We start from the raw sequence: 11,616 nt of genomic DNA, 5'->3' as shown, positions 1-11,616 counted from the left end.
TTACCAGTGGGAAGAGGGAAAGGCAAGATGGAGGTGGAGGATTAAGAGGTACAAACTATCGGGTATAAAATAAGCTACAAGGATGTATTGTACAACATGGGGAATATAGCCAGTATTTTATAATAACTATAAATGGAGTATAACCTTTAAAAATTGTGAATCACTATGTTGTATACCTATAACATATAATATCAACTATACTTCAATTTTAAAAATATGATATTGTAAAATAAACACATAAATAAAGTTTTTTTTAAAAGGAAGGGAAAAAAGCAATGTGGTACAACTCTGGGTTCTGTTTTTGTACGCATTTCACGAATGAGGAAATGTGACAGGGCCAATGTCTCCCAGGTGAAGAAAATAGGATTTGAACCCAGGGCCATCTGAGCCCCAACACATGCTATCAATGACCTCCTCCCTCACCACTGGAATTAATTCTGCCCTCTGAGCTCACCCTGAATGGGCAAATCCTTCTTCAGAGATTGACAATGATATCTGTAGAGATACCCAGGTTAGAATTAGGAAGATGGATTCAAGGAAGGGAAGAATAAATATAAATAAAGAATAAAGATACCTAACAGGTATCTTCATCAGAGGCAAAGAATGAAGGCAGATAAGGAAGGCAGGTGAATAAAGAGGAGGGAGCAGGTGGTGGGGGAGAATCAGCAGGACCTTGAGAAGGAGCAGATGATGATGGAGGGATATATGAAGGAGGGATATGAAGGAGGGATATATGGAGGGATATATGAAGTGTTTAGTGATGGAGGAAGGCACAGAGTCATTATTAGAACAGGGGTTGCAAAATCAGGTGCCTATAGGGCCAGGCAGGTCCCATAAGGGAGCAAAGTGGGTCAAGTATAATATAGCAGGGAGTCATGGTATCTGTAGTAAACCAGGAGTTCATGCCCCTTCTAGAGGAGGCAGCTGGTACTCATGTGGGAATATGGGTACCCAGTGTTGGCAGTTGCCAGGTCTGAAAAGAGAGAAAAAAGCTAATTTAAAATTTTTATACAAAGTTATCTGTTCTTTTAAAATGCTGGCAACCAGTTCAAATTTTATAAAGAACGAAAGCGTGGTGCTGACTGAAGGACCCACATCTTAAGCCTGGGTTGGCCTGTGGGTTGCCATTTCATGCCTTCTCATCAGTTTGGGTCCAGACCCCCCTTCACTGCTTACCAACTGTGTGTTCACGAGCAAATTACTTCACTCCTCAAGTCCCAGGTTCTTATCTGAAAATGGGGATAATACCCCACATCATAAGGTTGCTGTAAGGATTTTTCAAAATAAAATATATGTAAAACACGTAGCACACAGTGCCTGGCATAGAGCAAAACACTCAAAATAGTTTTATCATCAGCATGAAAGTTATTCTTTCCCCTGTAACCCATAAAATCATGAACTAGTAGAACAGGAAAGGTCCTCAAAGACATCATCTCATCCAGGGGTTTTCAAACCTGTTAAGCTACAGAGCCCTCTTTTAAGCCAGACTTTTCACAGAAAAGCAATGCATAAACAGATGGGGGAGGCAGATGGCTTTGTTTGAAGTGGGAGAAGGGAACCCAGAGTCCTTCCTACTAGGCTTCCCTACCCTAGCCACAAACCACCCTCCTTAGGCAGTGATCCCTCCATAAAATCCCAGGCTGTTGCAAAGCAGGGTTTTGAGAATCACCATTCTATTCATTTCACAGATAAGGAAACTGAGGCTCAGAAAAGTGCAGAGATATGCCTAAATGTCAGGGACAGGGAGGGATTCCTGCCTCCCAGGCTAATGCACTTTCCAATGGGAATGACACACCCTCTTTCCTATCCACTTGCTTGAGAATAAACCCTCTTTTGTCCCCTCCTCGACTGAAGTGAGAAGTAGCACCACTAGCATTGCCCCAAAGCCCCGGGATATAGCCCAGATTCTCAGTTGCAAATTAGGAATATAAAATGAACTCAGACTAACAAAGGCAGAAAAGGAATTTATCACAAAGGTATCAGGGAGCTCCCAGAACTGATGGGAAGGCTGGAGAACCAGGCTCAGAGAATTGAAATGATGGAATCAGGGACTTGGGTGTTGCTAGGACTTTCTCCCCAGTCCTTGTCTTTCGTTCTGTGTGTGTGAGCTTTTCTCCTCAAGACTGAATTCTTGGCTACAGCAGCTCTCAGCACGCCCAACTCTCAGCTGCTCCATTAGAGAGACCAAGGCTTTCTGCTTCTGGCCTTAGCTTTTTGAGGTCTTCCTTAGGGGAAAGACTTGGATTTGTCCAACATGAGTAGGTGCTCATCCTTAGACCAATTATCTATGGGTGCAGGGCCAGGTATTGTGACTGACCCAGCTTGAGCCTGGTGCCTACTCCTTAATCATTGAGGATGAGGAGGTGGGGCAGATAAGGAGATGGCAGCCTCCATTTGAATCACATGGTCAGAAAAGGGAGGGAGAATTTCTCTCCCCAAGAAGCCTGTCTTATCTCCCCTACCACACACCTGCCATTAGCTAAGTCTAAAATGTTTCACTCTCCAAGATTTGTTGCCCTTTGTTAGACCATGTGTGCAGCAAAACTAGAGGAGGCCTGTCTTAAACATCTTTGTATCCTTCTAGCACAGCCAAACAAGAAGCCCTCATGAGTGCTGTCAGGTTGGACTGGACTGAACTGACTTTTGGAGACATTTAGTCCAACTTGCCCATTTTACAGATAGGGAAATAGGCCTAGAGAGGGGAACTCACATGTCACATACACTGAAAGCAGGAGAGCTGCAGAACCAGGACTGAAGCCCTCTCATCTCGACTTCTACTCCAGGGCAGTTTAAACTCTGTGTTTAATCCTTGCTGATATAGATGTCTGAGACTTGAATAGAAGATATTTCTCATTTTGGATGTGCCCATTGGCAAGTCTTAGGAGCCAGTACCTCCCAAGTGTTTAGTAATTGGTGACATCAAAGCCAGAAATCGAATATTCAGGCTTCTGTTACAACCCCAATCCTGTCTCTTCTTGGACAGGCTCCTGACACAAAGTCCCAAATTTCTCCTCTGCAAAATGGGCATAAATTACATTTACCTTGACAGTTGCTGGAAAGACTAGAAATAGTGTAGTGTTCCTGACACATAGAAGGTCCTCAAGAAATGGTAATGTCTTCTAATGACTGTTACTGATGATAAAGAAGATTAAAAAAACAAGAGCTCTGACTTCTTAAAGGGAAGAGAATCATTCCTGAGGCTGCTCTCTTAGAAAACATAAATCCGTATCTTCTCTATCCCAAACAAATACCCCCTGGAAGGGAACAAAGGAATTCCCTTTGTTAGGAAGGAAGAAAGAGAAGGAGGAAGAGCTGGCAGGCTGTGACTGTCTCTGCTTCTCCCTGAAACTTGCACTGCTTCCCCTCCATCCCACAGCCATGCTGACCTCAGATCATGCTCACACTGGTGTGAGACTGCCAGCTGGGAGGGAAGGAAGTACATGTAGCAGAACTGGGGGACTCCCATGACAGCAGTCAGCAGACAGGAGGTTTGGAGTATACAGTCCCCACCCCTGCTACTGGCAGCTCAAGGCTATAGGTGAAGTTCTCATAGGTCAATGCAAGGTTGTGTGTGTCTCATTTCTCACCGGCTCAGCCCTCAGAGCCTTGTCTCTCCTCTGCTGCCTTATTACTAAATCTCCAAATTAGTTTTTTTTCCCCACACACAATAGACAGGCTGGCATTTTAAAGCATGGTCTTCATTAAATGGGAAGCAAAGAATTCCACACCTTCCTTTCCAGTGCCTCCCTCACCAGGGCCTTCCAGTCTCCTAGCAAGAAGGGACACCTCCCTCCACCTCCCAGTGACCTTCGCTCCACCCCCTGCCCACTGCATCCATGAGCAGCAACACCAAGATCAGATGCAGCGGCATTAATTGAAATTGACATTAAGGGCTCACTTGCTAAAGCAGAAGCACGTTAGAAGAAATACAAACAAGGAAGGCTTTGCATTTGTGGCATTTGTTCTAATGAGAAAAATTATCTTTAGAGCATCTTATTCAAAAAGGATTGAGTGTTCCAGGAAATGACAATTACAGGAGGCCTTCTACCCCCTCCCTATTCCCAATATTCAGAACAGTCACACACACCTTCTGAGACTTTTCAGTTTACCTTGCTTCTGTCCTGGCCTCCCAGATGCATTTCTGTAGGAGCTGTCCACTCTTTCCCCTTCATGTTCTCCATTTGCTTCTCAAAGTCCACTTCTCCATGTTCTTTTAATAATTCTCGGTCAGCTGTTCTTATTTGCTGCTGCATCTCAAGAATTCTTTACTAGGTGGGCCGAGAACTTAGCTTTGGATCCAATCAGGAGACCCTAAAACTAAAAGAATCCCAGCTGGAGTAGAGAGGAAGATGCCCAGTTATGCAGGTGTCCGCATAAAGAATATAAAAGTGTTCTTCAAATTGTGCTGTAAATGGCACACAATCATGCATTAATGGGTGGGGTTTGGTTATAGATACTATTTTTGTCTGCATAGTATCATGTCTGCCTTCCCCTTGATATCAGTTCCTGATTTTCCCATGAACCTCCACTCCCATGCTTGGTCCAAGCCAGGAAGAGTGTGGATACTAAAGTTAGACTGACTGGGTTTGAATCCCAGCTCTGTCTTCTACTGGCTGTGTGAACCTGGGCAAGTTCCTGAACCTCTCTATGCCTCATATAAGGAATACAAAGAATGGTATCTACCTCATAGAATTGTGGGGAGGATTACATGAGTTAATGCACATCAAGTATCTAGAAGAGTGCCTGGTGCATAATAAACACTCACTAAATGTTGTCTATTAACAATATTCCTATGATTAGTTCAGAATGTGCTGACCCCATTCCCCCTGGTTCTGATGATGACACCTGGCCCAGGTCTGGCCAATCAGGACATTTTTCCCAGCCCACTATGGAATCCTTCAAACATGGGCAGTCATATCAGTCATTTGGATTGGTACCATGTGTTGAAACCTAATCTGGTTTCTGAAAGCCTACTCTTGCTAGGCCAAAGCTACAAAGTGAAAGATGACATAAGATTCTGGGCTGGTTCATCAGGAGAGATAAATCTTAGTAGGGAAACTCAGAGACTATCAAATGTCATCCTGCAGGTGAAGGTGCACTCTCTAGCCATTGATCAGACACCATGAAAATAACTGTGGTACACCATTATTTTGGTGAACCCAGTAGCCATGCTTTTAGGTAGCCTCCTTCCACAATGACACTGGACTTGGTCACATGACAAGCTTTGGCCAATGGGACAGCAGCAAGCATGATGCCAAGCAGAGGCAATAAATGCTTGCATGCTGGCTTGTCCTCTTGGAATGCTTGTTCTTGGGAGCTTATTCTTGAAGAACCATCTAAGAAGTGTGGCTGGAGAGACCACATGGAGAGAATCAGAATTCCAGCCATTTATCAACCTGCCAGGTGAATGCAACCACAAGAGTGATCACCAGCAAGATCAGTAGAAAAAGCATTCACCAAAGCCCAGCCTGGACCGCACAATCACAAACAAATAAAGTGGTTGTTTAAACCATTAAGTTTTGGGGTGCTCTTTTACATAGAAATAGACAATCAAAAGAGCAATTATGCTTAAAAAACTTTCCTAGCTCTACAGGGTTCTCAAAGCCTTTCCACGTCTAAAAGAGTGGGACTTTTTTTCCCTCACTGGGAAAGCTGAAGCCCAAGGAGAGAAGCAACAGCCCCAGCCAAGCAGAAGCAGAGCTGCCACCCTCATACCCCCTCATACACTTCTGAATGAGCTCCTTCTCCTGCATGTCCCACTGCAGACGAGAAAATTAAAAACAGGAGCAGGAGGTGTTGTGTAAAAGGAGCACTGGACTGGGAGTCACAGTGGCCCAGTTTGGGATTGGCCATTGCTTAGCTCTATGAGCTTAGACAACTCAAACTTCTTCCCTCTCTGAGCTACAGTCTTTCCAACGGTTCAGTGAGGGGGAAACAAACTCAGAAGCTCACAAGAACCAGGAGGATAACAGACAAGGACAGCAGGGCGGCTGGGGCTGTGGTGGTGGGCGAGCACATGCCCACCTAAGGGAGGTTGTCACTACCCAGCTCCTGCATGGTTACCATGTGGAATCTAGGCCCAATGTGGCCAAATTGCCTGATTATTTTTTCCTTGGATAGGCAGGAAATATAGGTTATGATGTGAAGTTTCCCAACATTAAAGTGTTATGAATTCATTTGAATTTTTTAATGCTATGTGGGACTGAAAACACACACACACACACACACACACACACACACACATCGTTTAGACTTTAGGCTGCTGTTTTGAAAACCTGACCACATAATTTCAAAATGTGCTTCCAGAGGTTACACTGGCATCAAAGAAGGATACCTACCTATCCCACCTCCGTCTTACACACACACACAGCAACAGAGCATTTCCTTCTATCCCACCCAGGTCATAGAGCCTGAATAGCAGGGAAGCCTTGAGTGCGGCCACCATCTTTCTCTCCATGGACTCCAACCCTCTCACCCTTCTAGCCACAGGGAGAGGGGTACAGAGGCCCAGCCTCAAATGCCTAAAGTTGATGGAGCCTCATAGGGGGCCAAAAGTGGAAGGGAAGTAACACCTATTAAGCACCTACTTTGTATCAGGCATCATGGTAGACTCTTTGTAGCATCATGTACTGGTGAAGAGCCCAGACTCTCCAGTCATACAGACCTGGGTTTGAATCCTGGCTCTGCCACTTGCGAGCTATGTATCCTTGGGCTTGTCTTTCACCTCTCCTGGCCTCAGTTTACTCATCTGTAAAACAGAAAACATAATGTTTCCAGTCTCTCAAGGCTTTGGTGGGGATTAAAGGGGAAATTGTATATGCGGCAGACATTGTAAATTGGCTACCCCCACGTTGTTTACAGCCTTCTTTGCCATGAAGGCTGGCTTGGTTTCCTAGGCTTCCTAGCAGGTGGGATTGCACATAGCACCCAGGTAACAAGATTCTGGCCAATGATACATAAGTGGAAGTTGCTTGGTGTTACTTATCAAAAAGTTTGTTTTTTTTTTGAAAGAGACAGACTCAACTGATGTTCTTCAGCCTTTAGCACTTCCCTCCATGTTCTGCCTGTAACACAGATGTGATGCACAGAGGCACAGCAGCCATCTTGAGATCTTGGGAACAAAGACTGACTTGATAAGAATGTTAAAGCAGAAAGATAGAAAGAGCCTGGATTCCTCTAGACTTCTTATGTGAGATAAATAAAGCCCCACAAAACATATGTGCCACTGTTACTTTTCATCTTTTCTTTTTTCTGCCAAGCACATTTCTGACTCACATAGCATAATATCTGGCTCATTGTAATAGTCAATAACTATTAGCTAGTGTTATTTTGCCTGTGATACTTTTCATAATCATAACCACCCTCCACTGTGAGTACTATCGCTCTCAGTTTAGAAGTGGAGAAAGTCAGATTCCTTCTGAGAGTGGGTTGTAAAATTTCAATGAGATGGGTAGCCGTAAGAACAACAAATTATCAGTGCTCACTATGCTTCTAGCACAGTTCTAAGTGCTTCACAGATATAAACTCACTCACTCCTTACAGCAACCCTGGAGGAGAATGCTTTTATTTCCACCTAAAGGATGAGGAAACAGAGTCAGAGAGGTTAAGTGAATTGTCTAAGGTCATACTAGTAAGCAACAGATTTAGGGTTTGAACTCTGCAGTCTTATGATAGTGCTTGGCATCTGGAGGGGTGTGTGTGTGTTTAATTAGGAAAAAAAAAAGGGGGAGAGAGAGTGCAGCTAGTAGAGGTTAAGTGGCTTGTCTAAAGCCACGCAGCCAGGAAGAGGCGGCAAATTTGAATCCAGGATTTGAACCCACGTCTGGTTAACTCTAGACCCACATCATTAAGGGAATCCCATAGGTGAAAAGGTGTGTAGCCTGCCATGCTGAAGAGTCACATATGTTTTCACCATGAGGAGAGGCTTTGCAGACAGAAAAGCCTAGAGATATCCTCAATGCTGCTGCCCTATCCAGATGAAAAATCTGAGGCTCAGGGAAGGAACATAACTCACCCAAGTTTGTCCAACTAAAAGAGGGCAGTACTGAGCCTGGGATCCAGCTCGACTCCATGATTGTGGGGCCATAAGAGGTCTGAGGAAGCGCTGTTCATCCCTGAGTATAATGAGCCTTAGACACAGAAACGTAGTTGCAGCAAAGGACAAGCCAGTCATTATTTATATTAATTAAGGGCATTAAACTGAAGGGACACACATAGCCCATCAGTTACCAGCCAGTCCTCTGACAGCCTCACCACTCTCTACAAGTTCAGCCGGGCTTGTGCGCAGTGCAGAAAGCGGTCCCTCACACCCTGGCTCTCTACTAAAGCGCTTAACTGTCTGGGAGAAAATACCAGCAGTCCTGCCCAGATCTGGGTGAAGCTGCAATAAACTAATTGAAATTAAATGGCTTGGATCTCAGAAGGGAAGGGGCCACCAGTAGGAAAATATAGAGCATGCATTCATTCAACAACCATTTGTTCAGCATCTTATGTGCCAGCTACAGTGTTTCATTTTTTGCTTTTTTTTTTAAATCTGCATGAGTTTTATATTTTCTTAAGGGGGGCTGGATTGGAAAGGGTGATTTTGGAGGCAGGGCATTTTATTTTTAGTGGGTGATCTTTTTTGAGGTGGGGTGGTAATTAGGCTTATTTACTATTTTTTTGGAGGAGGTGCTGGGGATTGAACCCAGGACCTCGTGCATACTAAGCTACACCCGCCCCCAGCTACATTGTTATGAGCTACAAATATGGCAATGATCTAAGCAGGTAAAGGGCTGTCCTCATAAGCATTATACTTGTGGGAGGGTTGAAACCTGCCCGCTATAACTCATAGATGCGAAAAAAAGTATAGGTTCTTTCTTGTTTATAAGTGACTTAATTTTTTTCTTGTACCTTTCCTATCAATTACTGAGAGAGAAAAATAAAAACTGATTATTAACAGTATCTTAGTCTCCCAGTTTAAAAGTCTCACACAAGTTAGTGCTTAGTATCCTCTGAGTAAAAGATTAACCTGTCTGTGCCCCCACCCCTTTCTCTACTCAAGATGGTGTCTGGGTGTTGGCCAATCCACACGTGGATCCTTGTGCTCTCCCCTAGGACTGTTACTAGGAGGCCAGGGGACAGCATGTGGACAACACCCTCCTTTCCCCGTTGATTCAGTGCTAGGGTGGGAAACCCCAGGGTATTATGGTTTAGAGGAAGAAAAACCCATCTATAGCCAATTACCAGAGCCCAGCCCATACTTCCTCAGCAATCCACCCATGCTCCAAGGATGATTACTGCAGCTATGACCAAAAAGACCTGGCCACAGGAGCATGGTTGGCCCATGCACTGGGCAAGGCAGAAGTACTGGCGATGTAACACCCACAAAAATACACTTCAACCAATGACCACAGGGAGTTGATGGCTACACTAGCGTCCTCATCCATTGTTTGTGATAACTCTGAGGGGTGTTCTTAATTGCCGCCCAGAATTCCCCAGTGGGATTCTGCTCCAGGTGCCCATAGAGGTAAATTACTTGATCACACATGATTTACTGGCAGCCTTTCCTTCTCTGCCTCACTCCCGACCCTACTCAGTGTTTCCTGGGATCATCCCCCAAATAAACTAGTTGGTCTCGGATTCTAGTTCCAAGGTATGCATCAGGCCTAAGACACTATCCACTTAACATTTTTTAAATGTTATACCATTACGTATTCTACTGGAGGATGACAGAAAATAAACAAATATGGTAAAACTGCTTTATCTCATGTTATCAAGACAGATAACTTGACACAGTGCATCAAAAATATTAGTTCAAATGTGGATTAATCATAACGTATGATGCATACGTGTCTTAAACATTTTAGTTTAATTTAAAGTAAATAAAAGTAGAAAACCCTTTTGACAGAGGGCCAATCTTCAGAAAATTCTGCATTGCCCACTAGGGTTTTGGGTGAGTGGAGATACGCTTGGGGAGAACTTGAAGAAGAGGCAAGGGGGTGACAGAAGGGAACTGATCAGTGGCATGGCAGGGCCAATTCTAGAACTCAAGGCTTGTGGGACAAAGGCACATCAAGGTTGGAATGCCCCGAGCTTCAAACGGAGTCAAAATCTCAGGGAAGCTGGCTGGTAGCCAGCCCTCTCGGGGGCCCAGGGACAGTGGGCAGTCAGGTTTCCCAGCAACACTGCTCCAAAGAAGTGGGCAATTGCTGTCCAGTCTCGTATTCCAAGCCAACTACCCTGGTGATATTGAACCTGACCCACCCGCTGACCCAGAGAGACAAAATCCAGAGGGCCCCCAAAGACAGCATGAGGGAGCTATATTAGTTTATATCAGGGTCACAGGACATCTCTGTGGGATGGTTTTCCAGGTCTCCCCACGCCCAGCCATTGTACAGATGGGCCTTCAAAGGAGAACATTGGCGAAAGGGCTTGGAACCAACTTTATAGTTCCCATAAGAACTATAGTTCATACAAATTAATGTGGTTTCATGTTTCCTCATGAATTCCCCAGTGGCCATGCTAATGTTCAGCACCTTTATACTGGAAATTAAGTCACAGTGGTTGGTCCAGGCCATAAGCATGTGACTCAAGCCAGGCCAATTACAGACGTCTGGAATTTTTTACCCCAGAGTTAAGGAAGGGATGTTCTCTATCCTCCAGGAGTTGCTAAAGCTGGAAGGCTATGATTTGGGAATGACCAGAGGTCATATCCCCTCCTTGTAGGTAAAGACAATTTGTGAGAGGCAGGAATGACTCCAACAAGCAAAAAGCAGCAGAGAAAAGAGAGAGAAAAGCTTGATGGCATTTGGATGTCTGAATCCTGTCAGTGCTGGGGTCAGCTCCACCCTGTGCTGTCCATGGTTTGGTAATGTGAGCAAATAAATCCTCTTCTGTGCTCCAACTAGTTAGATTTGGGTTTCTATCCCTTTGAACAAAGAATATTTGACTAATACAGATATCATTAGGAATGGAAAAGATGAGGAGCCTTCAAGGGCCCTCTGGGCAGCAGCTGTTCATAGGCTGGGCTGGGACAAGAGAGGAAGGGCCACACAGAGATGACTGCCAATGGCAGGTCCTGCGCATGCAGGAAACAAATACCTTCTGGGGACTCCTAGGAATACACATATCCCTTGCTTAGTTCTTTTCTCTCTCCCTCCCTCTCTCTCTCTCCCTCCCTCACACACACACACACACACACACACAGACACACACACACACACACACACACACACACACAGAACAAAGGGTAAAAGGAGCTTTGGGGAAAAGGTATTGTCATAACACAACATTCTGAGTCAGGTACTTGCTATTCAACCTCCTTGTAAAGCCCAGACCCTAGGTGTGTTCTCTCTCACTATATAAGGCAACAAAGAAAACATACACTTTAGCAAGTGTTCTGACTCTTATTCTCTCGCTCTTTCCTGAATCATTTCTAAATTAATTTATTACCTTTTATAACCTTATATAACCATAAAAACTAGAACAGATCCATTCCTTATGAGGAATTGCACAATTCGTATCTCCTCTCAAACAGAAGGCCTCATGTGCATGTAAAAGCTTGAACATAAAGTGCCGGGGTTATTTGTCAATCCAAGAGCAGGCCCCAGCCACAGAGGAGGGAGCTTAGAGAAA

General features: G+C 44.5%; 1 long non-coding RNA gene across 1 annotated transcript; it reads right to left on the bottom strand.

Annotated features, from left to right (window-relative positions):
- Positions 1–1,180: 1,180 nt before the first annotated feature.
- Positions 1,181–6,727, bottom strand: LOC140687272 (uncharacterized). Its single transcript, XR_012061463.1, has 3 exons — positions 6,665–6,727; positions 4,110–4,317; positions 1,181–1,265 (listed from the first exon to the last, which is right to left on the bottom strand). It is a non-coding gene; the product is annotated as an uncharacterized lncRNA (long non-coding RNA).
- Positions 6,728–11,616: the final 4,889 nt, after the last annotated feature.

The sequence above is a fragment of the Vicugna pacos genome, chromosome 19 (assembly GCF_048564905.1).
Source record: "Vicugna pacos chromosome 19, VicPac4, whole genome shotgun sequence".
In the NCBI taxonomy this organism is placed as follows: domain Eukaryota; kingdom Metazoa; phylum Chordata; class Mammalia; order Artiodactyla; family Camelidae; genus Vicugna; species Vicugna pacos.
The sequence above is the reverse complement of the archived record's forward strand: the minus strand, read 5'-3'. Positions and strand labels throughout refer to the sequence as shown.